The sequence below is a fragment of the Bison bison genome, unplaced genomic scaffold, assembly GCF_000754665.1.
Source record: "Bison bison bison isolate TAMUID 2011002044 unplaced genomic scaffold, Bison_UMD1.0 scf7180017858151, whole genome shotgun sequence".
NCBI classification, from domain to species: Eukaryota; Metazoa; Chordata; class Mammalia; order Artiodactyla; family Bovidae; genus Bison; species Bison bison.
In genome coordinates, this window is record NW_011488724.1 from 109,869 (window position 1) to 127,081 (window position 17,213).

The following is a 17,213-nucleotide window of genomic DNA, read 5'->3' on the forward strand; positions in this document are numbered from 1 at the left end:
TCAGACTTTCCTTCCAAGGAGTAAGCGTCTTTTAATTTCATGGCTGCAGTCACCATCTGCAGTGATTTTGGAGCCCCAAAAAATAAAAGTCTGATACTGTTTCCACTGAGATACATAACAGTATGTGGATTAGAATGTCACATTTTATTTAACTTAAAGTAACTTAACGGTAATGAATCTTAAAGATGTTGCATCAGGTGAAATAAGCCGCAAAAGAACAAATACTGTGTGATCACACTGGTATGAGCTCTCCAGAACAGTCTTAATTCATAGCGAGCGAAAGTGGAATGACCGTTGCTGGGGCTGGGAAGAGGGAAGGGAGAGTTACAGTTTAATTTTAGTTTGGGATCAAAGTCCTGGAGGTTGATGGAGGTGACGGTTGCCCAACAATGTACTTGATGCCGCTGCACTACATATTCGAAAATGATTAAAATGACAGTTCTTATGTAATGTATAAACACACAGAGGAAGCTTAATGGTTTACATATGCTCTGTGGGCTGGATTGATCATTATTTATTTCAGTATAGTAATTAAGATCATAGGCTTTGGCCCCGGGGAGACCCAGGCTCATGTCCTACCTAGTTCTGCTGCTTCCCTTGGGTATGGACCTTAGGTTCTTTAACCCTCAGTTTTTTCGCCTATAAAATGAGGGTAATGCCCATGTTTGGGGACAATTAAGTTTCAGAGTGCGAATGAACTTCTCAACGTATTGCCTAGCACATAGTAAACACTCAGGTCGTAAACATTGTTACTACGTTGTTTGACGAAACGTTGAGACCGGAACAAGGGAGCGTGGCCGCTGGCTTCGTCATCGCGCGTCCCAGTGGCCTGCCTGGCCCGTGTGTGGATGTGCCTGTAGCGGGAATACACGTTCTCCCGTTCCCGCTGTGCTCCTCTTGCTGTCTTTGGAGAACTGGGCTTATTCATGTCTTCATTTGACACCACTGCCCGGATGTTTCTTAAATCTATCCAGTTGTGATCTTTCTTTTATGCCTCTTAATTTTCCAGGGACTTTATACAGCATATTCTCTAATTCAACTGCCCATGTGTTCACAACTAAGTCCGTTATTTCACCCCACACGTCTCTGAAGATAAAAAAACCTTTACTAACCAGGTTGCCATCTCAATATTCCCATTTCTCTAGATAGAGTAATTTTATTCTAATCTTGTAAAGCTGGGACTCGTTGGTTAATACCACTGAAACAATCTGTGTGTGTGCCCTGTGCAGACCTGTATTATCTTGCTCAGTGTTCCTCAGATTTGCCTGCTTCTCGTTATATTTGCTGGCGTGACTCTAGAAGGCAGACTGAAGTGCTGATGTAGTTGTTAAATGAACTGGTCTTGTTCCAGGGCCTTGCTGTTTATTAGATGTGTGATCTCAGTCTCCCTCATCTTCAGGAAGGGAGTTACAGTTCCTGCCTCATAAAATACGTAAATGTCCACACACGATAAATAGTCTATGAAAAGTAGTTGCTGTTGATGGAGTTCTTCTTGGTAGTTTCTGGAAACGATTAGGATTGAAGTGACAGTATTATGACAGACCAGTCTTAAAGAACTACGCTCTGAATGTTTCTCCTCTGATTGGGATCCTGTGGTAACTCATTATTGCCTGGTTCTCTTAAGTGTGAGATAAGAAGAGAATACTTCCTCACACCTCAGTGATGCTTTATTGCGACTGTGCTGCTAAATACGGTTATCATCTTGGTTTTACACACTTGCATCAGCCTTTTTGGAGAAGGAAATGGCAACCCACTCCCATATTCTTGCCTGGAGAGTCCCATGGACAAAGGAGCCTGCTGGACTCCAGTCCACGGGGTCGCAAAGAGCTGGAAAGTCGGACTGAGCGGCTAACACACACACGCTTATCTGTGAAGCTCTCCATTTGGACTTCTTTGTACCTTTCCAGCCTTATTTTCCACGACACGTATCGTGCAGTCTGTTAAAGCCAGACTCGTCTCACTGCCTCTCATGTAAATCATGTTCATTTTTATAACTGAAAGATTCATTTTCCTAATAGAAACCTTTTTTTTTTTTTTTTCATTTAACTACTCGGTCTAGCTCTACAGAGTAACTCCTATATGCTCCACCTGTTTGTCCTCGCACAAATAGGTTCCAAAAAGAAAGTTACTGTGCTGACTCCTACCACATATCTTAAAGTGAACATATCATGCAGTGTAATCCACATGTAATATTTTTAGTGTCATAGGCACATTTAGTCCTTCCGTATCGCATATTCACTCAGTGTGTGCTTTTGATTCTTATGGCTGATGTTCTTCATGATCTTTCTGAAACATTGCATAATCCCAAGTGTCTGTTGAGTCTTTCTTGCCTTTTTGTTCATTGGTCCATCCATTCAACAAACATTTATTGAATGTTGCTATGTGCTAGGCATGGTTCAAGGTATTAGGGTCACGATGGACAGAATAGGCAAGGGCTCCGATTTCCAGGACCTTAATATTTGAGAATGAAGAAAGGAATTAATGAATGAACAAAATTTCACATAAGTACTTCAAAGAAGATGAAAGAGAGCTAGCTTGAAGGGAAAACTAATTGAAATTGGTTTAGAGAAGGCTCAGTGAGAGGTGATGTTCAGGCTGAAAGATACGAGGCAGGACGTTCAGTGGTAAGTTTGGGGACATAAGGAACAGCGAGTGTAAAGGCCTAGAGTAGGAACCAGGATCCGGTCAGGATTGCCAGCTTGCATTTGGCTGTTACTTGCTTCATAGTCTAAAAACCTCCTCCCCTTTTTTCTTTCCCTCAGTGACATTAACTATTTTTTTTTCTTGCTGCATGTGGCGTGTGGAACTTGCCTGACCAGGGAGCGAACCCATGCTCCCTGCGTGGGAAGTGAGTCTTAGCCACTGGACCACCAAGGAAGCCCAGACGTTGATTTTGAAGAGGCCAGTCTGGTTCTTTGGTAGACCCTTCCACAGTCGTGATTGGTTTCACTGTGTATTGTGTCACTCAGTCCCTTCCTTATCCCCTCCTAAGACAAGTCTGAAGGCTTGACAGAGTCCTGCTTGCAGTCCTGGGTGACACTGTGTTCACGTTGTATCACACTTGATGTCAGCTTTTGCCATTTTGATACTGAGTTTGATCACTTGGTTAACCTGAGAGTCCTCGATCTTTCCTTTGTAAAAGTTTCCCTTTATGTGGATCAGGTAATCTGTTGGGTAGCAATTTAACGCAGTTACTCTATTCTCTTTCACCTATTGGTTTTCATGTCCATCAGTGATCCTTGCCTCAGTCAGTTTCATTGGAGGTTGCGAAAGGGTGATTGTTTTCACAATTATTAGCTGGCGAGATACCATCAACCAGGAATTAACTACTAAAAGTCTCTCCTAGTAAGGCAGGGTGTTTTGGTTGATTCTTTGCTTTTTGTTATAAATTTTGTTGGGGCTTCCCAGGTGGCTCATTGCTAAAGAATCCGCCGGGCAAATCAGGAGATGCAGTTTCGATCCCTGAGCTGGGGAGATCCCCTGGAGAAGGACATGGCACCCCTCTCCAGTATTCTTGCCTGGAGAATTGTATGAACAGAGGAGCCTGGTGGGCTGCAGTCCGTGAGGTCGCAAAAAGTCAGATGAGACTCAGCAGCTGAGCACACACACAGTCGGTCACCTCAGTGGCAGCAAATGAGTCCCTGCTAATCTCTGTATCACTGTGGGCACAAAATTTGTATTTATTCATTCTTTTGCGCTTGGTTGTGGCCATGGGTCTGACGCTGGCCTTCGGCCAGTGTGAGCACTGTGTCCTGTCCCTGTGCCGTCACTTCTGGGTGGTTTTCTGTCACAAGATACCCCAGGTGCACCTTGCACTCTCTCTGTTCTTGACCCCAAATCAGCCATGTTTCTAGGAACACCTAGTCTCCTTTAGAGAGAATGCCGTCAGAAACCAAGTTCTGAGCGCCAGCAATGCTCACTGCCACTGGGTCCTCGTTATTTCCAGGTTCTTTCACTGGGCAGAGACAGAAAATGCGTTTTTTAGAAATCAAAACTTCATGTCGACATTCCAGTTTAATTTGTCTTTCTTGAACTGACAATCTCATTTTCTAGAATTGTTTGTATTTATTTGCTTTATCCTCTGTTCATACAGAATTTGGCAATAAGGAGTTCATGATCTGAGCCACAGTCAGCTCCCAGTCTTGTTTTTGCTGACTGTATAGAGCTTCTCCATCTTTGGCTGCAATGAATATAATCAATCTGATGTTGGTGTTGAGCATCTGGTGATGTCCATGTGGAGAGTCTTCTCTTATGTTGCTGGAAGAGGGTGTTTGCTATGACCAGTGTGTTCTCTTGGCAAAACTCTGTCAGCCTTTGCCCTGCTTCATTCTGTACTCCAAGGCCAGACTTGCCTGTTACTCCAGGTGTCTCTTGAGTACTTACTTTTGCATCTCTTCCTAACTTTTATTAATTTCCAGTTTATCCTTTCAGTATTTCTTTTTGCAAAAATAAATATCTATGTATAGTCTTTTTCTATCCTTTCTTACATAGAAGGTTGCCATATTATGTACACTGTTCAGAAGTTCTTTTCACTTAGCATATCTTGGAGATCATGCTTGGAACAGAGGTAGTGCCTAATTATTTCCACAGCTTCATTTTGCGAATGTGCCAAATTTGTTCAACTAGCTACTTAAAAATATACATATTTCTCTGTGTTGGTCCTGCTGGATCTTACTTAGTTGTGGCTGCCTGCAGGATGGTTAGTTGCAGTGCGCAAACTCTTAGTTGGGGCTTGTGGAATCTAGTTCCCCAGCCAGGGATTGAACCCAGGCCTCCTAAATTGGGAGAGCAGAGTCTTAACCATTGGACCACCAGGGAGGTCCCAACTAGTCACTTTCTGATGGTCATCAGTAAGTAATGCTTTACTGCTGATCTTTTAAAAATAAACTTTGGTGGGAATTCTCTGTGGTCTAGTGGTTAGAGCTCAACGCTTTCACTGCTGAGGGCCTAGATTCAGTCCCTGGTCAAGGTAAAGATCCCGCAGGCCACGTGGCATGGGCGAAAAAAAGACCACCTCACTACTTAAAACAGATGTTGGTATGTGCGTGTATGTGTTAGAAGGAGCTTTGAGCCGATACAGGTTCTGTTTTGCCACTAATACATGACCTGTTTTTGGACTTCAAGTTTTCCTCATATGTAAAATAAAGGTTAAGTTGCTCCATAATCTGTAAGGTTGCCTGCTGTAATATGTTATTTTTTTCTGAAAGTTTTATTAGCCATATTTTAAAGCTGTCAGTAAAGTATATAAGGCATAGGAAGAGTATGAATGAGAGCATCAGGTTAGGTTTTAGAAGTACTACCGAGGGTTTTCTGGACTTGAGTCTGCTCAGGCGCTTGTTAAATTAAGATTCCTGGACCCATCCCTGCTTTCTGAAACAGTCTCTAGGAAATGTACCTACTAGGTGATTTTTTTTTTAGTGATCAAGCAAGCTTGTGAAACAAGCGTTACTGCGAGTGCGTATGCTATTGTCCTTTAGTTTCCTGAGGATAGGGAGTAGTCGGGACATTATTTACCCTTCATGAATTCCTTTGCTCTGACCACCACCAGAAAAAATATAAGTGGAAATGAAAATTTCCTTCTCTTACAGCATCTTGTCAAAATGCATTATGGTCTCTGAAGAATATTTTTGTATCAGTGAGGAAGCTGGCTCTGTATGCAAACTGAGAGGCTTGATCGGGATGCCGTGCGGTTGCATAGCGCTTTGAATTCTGCTGCCTGAAATGCTTCACCATGCTTCTCCTTTACTCACATTTAGTAAATTCTTTCTTAGAGACTTCAGAACATGTTGGGTTCCAATTCTTGTTCCTTTATTTTTCTTTTTGAACAGAGCTGGCTAATTGTGGACAGATTAATTTATCTGGGCCTCATTACCCTCATCTATAAAACATAACTGATAATATGCCCCTTACAGAATTGAGGTAGGGTTAAATGAGATGGCTTCCCTAATAGCTTAGTTGGTAAAGAATCTGCCTGCAGTGCAGGAGATCCTGGTGCGATTCCTGGGTTGGGAAGATCCGCTGGAGAAGGGAAAGTCTACCCACTCCAGGATTATGGCCTGCAGAATTCCATGGGCTGTGTAGTCCAGGGGGTCAAAAAGAGTGGGACACGACTGAGCGACTTTCACTTTAGAGACATGGTGCTTGGCACATACTCCCAGTACCTTCTGATTCCCTTTCCTCTTAGCTGATCTTCACATCAGCTACATTTTAATGATTTCTTGAGTGTTGGTACTCAGTGTCCATGGACTGACAACATTGGCATCACCAGGGTTAGAGTGCAGAAGGTCACGTCAACTCCAGGCCTGCTGATTCTCTGCCTGTAGTTTGAGATCCACATTAAAATTTGAAAAGCATTGGAACCTTAAGAGATTTCCAGAGAGATTTCCTCTTTCTTTTTGTCTGGGTTCCTGATGACTTCATTCTTTGTATCTTTGGCAGTTTGGTTTTGCTGTACGCTATTAGCTGAAACTATTTTAGATCAATATGGAGACACATGTTCAGAATAAAAATCTACCTGCAGAATTATTTACATTATTATTGTTCAGTAGTTGTTTTTTTTTTTTAAATAGTGTGAGAAATTCAGTAGACTGCATAAAAATATGTGCAGTTTAAAGAATAATTATAAGCAGACATCTGTGTAACCACCATCCGGGCCAAGTGATAGAATATTGTCAGTGCTTCAGGGTACTTGAGGGTGCCTTTCTTCGATTACAGCCATTTCCTCTCTTAGAAGTAGCTCCTGTTTGTCTTGTGATAGTTCCCTTGCTTTTCTTGATGGTTTTACCACCTGTGTGTGCCTCTAAACAGTAGTGTAGCTTTGCCTGTTTGTCAGCTTTACGTAAATGGAATCATGTTTTGTGTATTCTTTTGTTACCTTTGCTCCATGTTAGTGATGTATCCATTTATCGTATAGATTCTCTTTTTAAAGTAATAAAGCCCCCCCAAAGTTCTAGCAAGTTTTGAATAATTTTATCTGTAGTGTTATACCTCTGAGAAGGCAGTGGCACCCCACTCCACTGCTCTTGCCTGGAAAATCCCAGGGATGGAGGAGCCTGGTGGGCTGCAGTCCATGGGCTCACAAAGAGTCGGACACGACTGAGCGACTTCACTTTCACTTCTCACTTCCATGCATTGGAGAAGGAAATGGCAACCCACTCCAGCGTTCTTACCTGGAGAATCCCAGGGATGGTGGAGCCTGGTGGGCTGCCGTGTATGGGGTCGCACAGAGTCGGACACGACTTAGCAGCAGCAGCAGCAGCAGTATTGGGTTAACACAGACATTGTAGCTTTCTAATGCTTGAATTTCCCTTGTGTCTTTCCCATCCTTTGACATTTAGCCTCTCTGCACCTTTATGTTTAAAGAATATTTTATCTCCACTGTTGGCTGAGCAGCTGTGCTTGCACGTGTGTTTGTGGTTCAGGGTCACAGTATAGACACCGAACGCATCGCAGTGCACTCATGCACTTCACGTCTGTCGGCAGTCTGTTAGGCCGAGGCGTGTGGCGTACCTCCTCACACACAGGACCCAGTCCTCCTCTTGTTCCCCATTCTTTGTGCTGCTGTTGTCGTGCATTTTATTTGTATGTGTTGTGAACCTGACAATATATCATGTACTCTTTAAACACGTACCTTTCAGGGAAGTTTTTAAAGTGAGAAAGCAAAAGTCTGTTATCTTTACCCGTATGTCTGTTGTGTCCTGTGCTCTTCATTTATTAGTGTCTGTGTGTTCAGATCTCTAATTGGTGTCTCTCTTCCACCTGAAGGACTTCCTTAACGTTTCTTGTCCTGCAGGTGTGCTAGTGTTATTTCCACCTTGCCTGTTGGAACATGTTTCTATTTTATATTCAGGGTATTACCATGTGTATAGAATCCCAAGTTCGTTATTTCTCTCCCAGCCCTTTGAGGACGTCACTCGGCTGACTTCTGGCTTTTGTAGTTGCCGGCGGTCACCCCCAGTCACTGGTTTTCAGCAGTTTGATTGTGATGTGCTTTTTGGTCTGGTTCTATCATGGTGTGTGTGCTTTATTCTACCTGGTTTGTTTAGATTCTTGGAACCCTGGGTTTATAGTTTTCATCAAATTTGGAAAAATTTTCAGCATTTGAAAAAAGAATCTTTACCTGGCTCATTTTCTGTTTTCTACCAGGACTCCAGTTCCAAGTGTGTTAGACTGTCTGGTATTGTTGCACATGTGAGTGAGGCTGTGTTAGATTTTTTCTCTGTGTGTTTCCTTTGGGATCGTCTATGTTGCTCATGTCTTAAAGTTTCACCTGTTCTTTCCTTCTCCCTTCTCCGATCTGCTGTTAATCATCTGCCCTGACATTTTCTTGTTAAATGTTTTTCATTTCTGAAAGTTTTTTTGTTTTCATTTTAAATATCTTCTCTCTATTATAGTCATGCTTCCCTTCAGTTGCTCGAGTTTAATAGTGGTATACTTCCCTCTCTCTGGCTGTGTGGGGTCTTCTTTGCCGCCTGCCCCTCTCTCTCGCTGGGGCGAGCAGGGCTGCTGTCTGCTGCGGTGCGGAGGCTTCTCTTGCAGAGCACGGGCTCTGGGCGCGCAGGTGTCAGTGTGGCAGTGTGCAGTCTCAGCGGTTGTCACGCACAAGCTCAGTCGCTCCCCCGCACGTGGGATCCTCCCAGGCCAGGGGTCAAACCCGTGCCCTGAATTGGCAGGAGGATTCTTATCCACTGCGCCACCAAGGAAGTTTTACTTCTTGGTTAAAAAGTGTTTATTAGTTTTAATTCTGGTTGCACTGGGTCTTCGTTGCTGCATGCTGGCTTTCTCGAGTTGTGGTGAGTGGGGTGTAAGCTTCTCACTGCGGTGACTTCTCTTGTTGCAGGACACAAGCTCTGAGGCACGTGGGCTTCAGTAGTTGTGGCTCATGGGCTTAGTTGATCCCACAGCACGTGGGATCTTCCTGAACCGGGTATGGAACTGGTGTCCCTTGCATTGCATGACAGATTCTTAACTAGTGGAACACCAGGGAAGCCCTAGATAGATACATATTTTTTAATGTGGACCATTTTTAAAGCCTTTATTGAATTTGTTACAATATTGCTTGTCTTTTTTTTTGCCGGGGGCGGAGGGCTGCGAGGCACGTGGGCTGTTAGCTTCCTAGTTAGGGACAGAACCTGCACCTCCTGCGTTGGAAGGCGGTCCTAAGCTCTGGACGCCAGGGAAGCCCCCTGCTTATCGCTGCTTTGAGGTCCTTGTCGTCGTCGTCCATGCACCATTTCAGGGTTTTTCCTAGTGACTGAATTTTCTCTTAGCATGGGTCTTTTTGGTGCGTGGGGGAGTTTTCTTGGCACATCTAGTCATTTTTGGTTGGGTGTTGGATAAGTGTTTGGCTTTTGCTGTCTTTCTTTAAAGAGTGTTTTGGCAGACAGTTAAGTTGCTGGCTGATCAGTTTCATCTTTTTCAGGTCTGATTTTAGGTCTTGTGAAGGAAAGTTATGACCAACCTAGACAGCATATTCAAAAGCAGAGACATTACTTTGCCAACAAAGGTCCATCTAGTCAAGGCTATGGGTTTTCCTGTGGTCATGTATGGATGTGAGAGTTGGACTGTGAAGAAGGCTGAGTGCCGAAGAATTGATGCTTTTGAACTGTGGTGTTGGAGAAGACTCTTGAGAGTCCCTTGGACTGCAAGGAGATCCAACCAGTCCATCCTAAAAGAGATCAGTCCTGGGTGTTCATTGGAAGGACTGATGTTGAAGCTGAAACTCCAGTCCTTTGGCCACCTCATGCGAAGAGTTGACTCATTGGAAAAGACTGATGCTGGGAGGGATTGGGGGCAGGAGGAGAAGGGGATGACAGAGGATGAGATGACTGGATGGCATCACTGACTCGATGGACGTGAGTCTGAGTGAACTCCGGGAGTTGGTGATGGACAGGGAGGCCTGGCGTGCTGCGATTCATGGGGTCGTGAACAGTTGGACACGACTGAGCAACTGAACTGAACTGAAGGTGGATCTCATCCTCAGTTCAGGGACAGTTTAGCCCTGTCCCTGGGGTGAGCTCCTTGGGGTCTCCACTGAGTATTCCAGGTGATTACCAAGGACTGTCCAGTCTGACTTGGTGGAACTTGAGTGTCTTCTGCTTCTGAGCTGTGGGAACTGTCCGTATTACAACTTCCTTGTAATTCTTTCCCTGATTTTGTGGAGTTTCACCATTATGTGAAAGATTTAGGAGGACTAAGCAAAGATTTAGGAGGACACGAGACATTTCTGGAGTTCTTTTTTTGTGTGACTTCTTTCCTTTCTGGAATTCTGCCCCACGTGGTCCAGCCTCTTCAGCATCCTTGAACTCTGCTGTCTGTCTCCTCAACTCAGAGAAACCGCTGGCTCTTTGCGCTCCCCGTCACTTTTACTGAGGTACAAAAATTGCCTTCAGGCAGAAGGCCTCAGCATTTCTTGAGCATGATCTAGAGCCATGATTCAGTTAACATTTTAGAGCAAGTGCTTCACGGTCAGCTCTGCTACGTCCCATTGTATCACTCCTGAGCTGCGGTCTCCGGTGGGCTCGCAGACTGAGCTCTAGGTTCAGGTGGTATTTATTGCCTGATCTCTCCCATTAGGATGTTTTCCATCAGTCTTTTATAGAATAGCTTTTAGCTTTATATATTATAAAAATATTATTGATTTATTGATATAAATTACTGATTATAAATTATTAGAGTTTACAAAATGGTGATTTTCTGTCATTCCTTCTTCATCTAGGTAGAATTCCTCCCAAAGTTCTTTGCTGTGTTAACTATTTGGTTATGGTTAGTATAGGAAAGGCAGGAAAAGAACTTGATTCTTTCCCTTGGATAAGTTTTAGTAATGATGAGTTAATCCCTTAGCAGCCTCTCCTGATGACCAGTGAATTTTCTTTGGTGTCATTTGAACTGACAAATGTTAGTATATTTGATACATTTACATCCATAATAGTTTTCTTACGGTTTCGTGGTTGTTGCTTTTAGGGGTGTGCGGTGCCTTCACGTTGGGTCCATGCCCTTCTGATATGCCTGCTGTTGTCCGCAATGGCCTCTTTGCTTGGGGCACAAGAAGGTGCTCCAGGCTCTTCTCGTGCCTTTCGTGCCCCACTTGGAGGAACAGCCATTCTTGAAGGAGACCTACTTCAGTTTAGTGGAAATATACCATGTAGAGACCACAGTCCAGGTGCTCGGGTGGTCGTTGCTCCTGAGACGTCACTGTTTGTGTTCTGAATCTTTTTCAGTGAACCAGGCTAGGAAATACTTTCTTTTAAGAGGAGAAAAAATGAGTTCCTACTGATACTTTTGATTTATATTTATAATTGCAGGAGTTTTATCTCTTTAATTTTATATTTGTATCTGTTTTTGTTTTTTGTTTTGGTTTTAGCTTTTAATGGAGTAAACATAATTATCTATTTGCTTTACACTGTACCTGTGGTATTAAAAAAGGACAATGGCAATATTGTTACTATAAGTAAGACTACTGAATACAGCTTTTTTTGTGGATTTTTTTTTTGTACTTAAAAAATATAACACACAAATGATGTGTAGTAAGAAATACTGCTTTTTAAAGCTACTTGAACTAATTTCTGTCTCTGTGGTGTTATGCCACCTATTTGCTGTACAGTTAGGTATGACTGTGTTTTTCAAATATTTCTTCCTTGATAATTTCTCAAGATCACTGTTTTCCATCCTGAAACTCTCTGTGATATATTTACTTTCTTCCAGAGAAGTTTAGTGTTAATGCGCCTGTTTGTCTGTTTAGCTCATCTTTATGTACTCTCCATTTAACATATTTCCTTTTTGAAGTATTGATTATGGTTTGCAGTTTAAAAGAAGTAACGGAAGTATATAACTCCTGACAAACTAAGGATTGTCTTTCTTTTGTATGATACTGTTATTGTGTGGCTGGGAACTCTATTAGTGTATGTCAGTTTGATTTTAAAATTTGTAAACTGATCTGAAGTAGTAATGTGAAGCAGTTAAATTGCGGGTATTAGGTAGTGGCACCCCACTCCAGTACTCCTGCCTGGAGAATCCCAGGGACGGGGGAGCCTGGTGGGCTTCTGTCTGTGGGGTCACACAGAGGCGGACACGACTGAAGCGACTTAGCAGCAGCAGCGGCAGTTTTATAGTACATTCTTACTTATAGATTTCTTTGAAGGAATATTTAGAAACTAATACAGGATTGGAAATCAACTATTTTTGAATAAAATTTTTTTGAAAAGAATATTTCAAAGTCAGCTGTTGTTCCTAGTGGCTCAGTGGTAAAGAATCCACCTGCCAATGCAGGAGACAAAGGTTAGATACCTGGTCCAGAAAGATCCCAGATCCCTCAGAGCAGCTAAGCCCGTGCGCCACAGCTATTGAGCCTGTGCTCTCGAGCCTGAAGCCTGCAAGGCCTTGAGCCTCTGCTCCCCGAGAAGAGGAGCCACTGCAGTGGGGAGCCCAGCCACCTGGAGCTGAGGAGCAGCCCCCGCTCGCCACCACTGGAGAGAAGCTCGTGCAGCAGCCAAGACCAGCACAGCCGGAAAGTGTATGGAAAGAAGTAAATAAGGTTACTTTTTAAAAAGCCAGCTGTTTAGAACAGATCACTCAGTTGACCTTTGGCCCCAAGCACAGAAGCCCACCATCGCATGTGTCTTTTTCCCTGGGATTTAACGTCACAGTCTTCTTTTGAATACATTTGTATTTTGTACAGTCTTTGCTTATTTTTACAAAAATGGTACAAAGTCCTGTGTTTTGACATTTCTTGTTTTTTTTTAAAAAAAAAACAGACAATTGATAGAGTGTGCAGAATCAGTTTCCCTGAGATTATAGCAAATTTAAAGAAAGTCAAAGATAGAAATTAATTTCCTTCACTCCATCCTTTTAAATGTGGACTCTTAAATTAGGGTGTTAAAGATTTTTAGCCATCACACTGTCCCTCTGAATACGGTATGATACAACACATATAGAAGGGCGGTTGGCATTGGCAGTTTTCAGTTATTCCTGGACGTTCTGTCTTAAGGCATATTTTCTGCCTAAAACCAAAATTCTGGCTGGGCATGCTGTATCTTGATTGGCTTTTGTGCTCTTGCCTTTGTCTGGACTTTATTGGAAGTCCTAGAAATAAGACGTGAAATATGAGTTTTAATGAGGTAAGTTATTAATGAGGAGAGTTGTAACTTGTGAAGTGGTGAAAAGTAGTAACTATCTGTATTATTTATCTAATGTGGGCTTAGGTCTTGCTGGCCACCTAACTCAACAAATATTTATACAACTCTCAGATAATCAAGATATTGTACAAAATGAATAGAAGGCCAGAAGCATACTTGATTTTTTTTTTAAATGAAGCCGAGGTTGCCGCTGTTTATTTTTATGATTTTATTTTTGGCTGCGCTGGGGCTTTCTTGCTGCCCACAAGCTTTCTTTAGTTGGGGCAGGCGGGGCTGCCCCTACTTGCCATGCGAGGTCTCCTCGCTGCAGTGGCTTCTCTGGTCACCGAGCACGGATCCCGGGCGTCCTGCCTCAGCAGTTGCGGGGCACAGGCTTACTTGCTCTGAGGCCTGTGGGATCTTGTCGGACCAGGGATCGAACCCACACCTGCTGCATTGGCAGGCAGATTCTTAACCACTTGACCACCTGGGAAGCCCCTAATACGCTTTTAAAGCCCATTTTATGATTTTAAAATCAAATTAAAATTAACGGCTGTGTACACTGCAGGTGGGAGTGTAAATTGGAACACTTACTTTAAAAGACAGTTTGACATTATCTAGTAAATATGTGTAACCCACACCCAGCAATTTCACACCCGAATATGTACTCTAGAGAATTGTTTTTCAACCTGGGCTTGTAGCCCATTAGAATGAAGACAGTTTAGTGGCATTTGACCAACAATTTTCTTAAATGATAAATACAATAGAAAATGTCAGTGTACTTTCAGGGTATTATTTTGTGAAACCTTTTCCTAGTTAGTATTTGTATATATGTGGGTGGACTGTGAGGTAAAATATATGTTCTTATTGTGGTTGCTGTCAAGAAAATTTGAAAGCCACTATTCTAGAGGAGCTATAAATGCTTGTTATTTCATAAGAAGTAACTGATTTCATTCAACAAAGATAAATTATGGCTGATTCATACAACAGGATTTTACACACCATGAATTGCAGCTGTGTCCAACACCTAAGCGATGTATGTTTTTATGTGACATCCTCATGGGGTGAAACTGTAAAGAAAAGTAGGAGATTGATAAATATAATAGCATAGTGACTACTTCTGGTTGAAAGTGAAAATGTCAGTCTCTCAGCCGTGTCTGACTCTTTGCAACCCTGTAGGCTGCCCGCCAGAATCCTCTGTCCATGGGATTCTCCAGGCAGGAGTACTGGAGTGGGCTGCCATTTCCTTCTCCAGGGGATCTTCCTGACCCAGGGATCAGGACCCTGTCTCCCTCATTGCAGGTAGATTCTTTACCATCTGAGCTGCCAGGGAAGTGGCACTTCTGGGTAAGTCGGGCTGAAGGTTGAGAGGAGGCAAAGGTAAAGAGGATAGTGAAAAAGCTGGCTTCAAACTCAGCATTCGGAAAACTAAGACCACGACGTCCAGTCCCATCACTTCGTGGTAGATAGATGGGGAAACAAGGGAGGCAGCGACAGACTGTTTTCTTGGGCTCCAGAATCACTGCAGATGGTGATGCAGCCATGAAGTTAAAAGACGCTTGCTTCTTGGAAGAGAAGCTACGACAAACCTAGACAGCATATTAAAAAGCAAAAACATTACTTTGCCAACAGAGGTCCGTCTAGTCAAAGCTATGGTTTTTCTAGTAGTCATGTATGGATGTGGGAGTTGGACCATAAAGAAGACTCAGTGCCAAAGAATTGATGCTTTTGAACTGTGGTGTTGGAGAAGACTCTTGAGAGTCCCTTGGACTGCAAGGAGATCCAACCAGTCCATTCTGAAGGAGATCAGCCCTGAATATTCATCGGAAGGACTGATGGCTGAAGCTGAAACTCCAATACTTTGGCCACCTGATGTGAAGAGCTGACTCATTGGAAAAGACCCTAATGCTGGCAGGGATTGGGGGCAGGAGGAGAAGGGGATGACAGAGGAAAAGATGGTTGGATGGCATCGCCGACTCAATGGACATGGGTTTGAGTGAGCGCCGGGAGATGGTGAAGGACAGAGAAGCCTGGCGTGCTGCAGTCCATGGGGTCACAAAGAGTCGGACACGACTGAGCAACTGAACAACAACGACAAAAGGTTGAGCAGGGCGTCAGAGGCTTCAAAGTTCCTGCTGATGCTCTGTTTTCTGACTTAGATGTGGGCACACAGTGATTAATTTTTTAAAAAATTGTGCATCTGTGTTCTATGCAGTTTTTTAAATTGTAAATTTATGTAACAAAGTTTACTGTTTTAATACTTTTTAATAATGACACTGAGTACATTAGCACTGTTGTGTTATTCATCCCACCATGTTCCTGTCTTCCTCTGAAACGCCATACGCGGTGAACAGTAGCTCCCTGTCTCCCCTGCCTCTGTCTCTCCTGGCAGCTGCCGCTCTCTCCAGCTGTATGACCCGAGTGCTCTGGGTGCTGCGTGGAGTCAGAACCGTGTGTTTGGCTTCTTTCACTTAGCATAGTGTCTTCTGGCTTCTCCTTGCAGCATGTGTCAGAATTCCCTTCCTGTTTAAGGTCAGTCATATTCTGTCATTGTGTATCTGCTGCATTTTATTTGTCCATGATCCACTGATAGGCATTTGTGTTGTTTCCACCTTTTTGCTGTTTTGAACAGTGCTGCTCTGAACATGAGTATACAGATATCGTTCAGTTCTTCTGATTTTTAAAAAATTATCCCTTCTGGAAATTTCCTAGTGGTCCAGTGGTTAGGACTCGGCGCTTCCACTGCAGGGGCCAGGGGTTGTATCCTTGGTCAGGGGACTAAGATCTTGTAAGCTGTATGGCACGGCCAAAAATGATAATAATAAAACTTTAAAAATGTGTTCCTTCCAATGAAATAGCTCTGTAGTGGATGAGTGAACTAGAAAGATGTTACCCCTTCTTAAAACTGAAGCCATGAAGTGGTGATTGCTCTAACCATCCTTACTTGGGGGAGACTTTTGTTTTCCTTATTATTTCATAGACTTTCCTCTGGATCCTGAAGAGTTTTCCAACTTAAATCATTTTGGAATGAGGTTTGGACTTGTTCCTTTTTTTTTTTTTTTAATGTAGCATAAAATAGCATCTTATGTTTTAAGCTTTAGCTTCTGTGGAAAGTTTGAAATTGTAAGTTTCCCTGCAACACCCCTAAATAACAGTAATAAGAATCGATACGTTTCATTGCCGTTTAAAGAAGAAAAGTGCCACAGTTGAGTCTTATTAAAACATAGGCCCTAAGAATTTAGTGGGGACACAGGAGCAAAAAGTGCTGTGAATTTACCAGCCAGTGAAGCAAAAGATCAGCTAAGCTATTTCTAAAAGAAATCAGGTTACATTCATCTTTCATGCATTCTTGCCAGTAGCCATCCTTGTCTCTGTTTCTAGCGTTAGGAAGTGGTTTCCCAGCATACTGGGAGTTTTAATTTAAATTAGCCTTTTAATAAATTCAGACTATATAACTTGTTTAAATTGTGGAGTGTTTTCACGAATCAAATAAGTAGTAAAATGAAATGTTCATATCATGGCATGGTAGTGAAATCGTAGTCCCAAGAATACCGGTCCAGGTTCATGTTGCCCTGAGGGTCTTTGCGTGCGTGTGTTTGTGAGGCCTCTCTTCTCTGACTGCGCCGGGGCTGCGTTGCTGCGCACAGGCTTTCTCTGGCCGTGGCGCGCAGGCGGCTCTCCTATCTAGAGGACCCTGTGGGTCACGGGCTCTGGGGCGCGTGCGCGTCGGTAGGTGCAGTACGTGGGCTCCTGTGCTGTGTGAGCTTAGTTGCTATGGCAGGTGGAGTCTTCCCAGAGTAGGGATCGAACCTGTGTCCCCTGCATTGGCAGGTGGGTTTTTAACCACTGTACCACCAGGGAAATCCAGGTTTCCTTTCTTGGAAGTAAAACCCGTTATTCAGAGGTTATGATTTTCCAGCTTGAATTTTAAACACCTTTCTATGAAACTGTGACAATTAGATGGTAGGACTTGTGTGTGTGTATGTAGTTTTTTTGTTTTTGCTTTTTGGAGTTTTTTTTTTTTGCCTTATTCAGGAAAATAAAAATTTGTTGACCCTATATGAGTCCAAAAAAACTTGCTGATCTGTGAAATTCAGAGGT

At 43.1% G+C, this 17,213-nt stretch overlaps 1 protein-coding gene across 2 annotated transcripts in view; it reads left to right on the forward strand.

Moving 5' to 3' along the window:
* LOC105004758 (F-box only protein 42-like) overlaps positions 1 to 17,213 on the forward strand; it is a 69,303-nt gene that overhangs the window by 28,441 nt on the left and 23,649 nt on the right. The gene's annotated exons all lie outside the window — the stretch shown is intronic.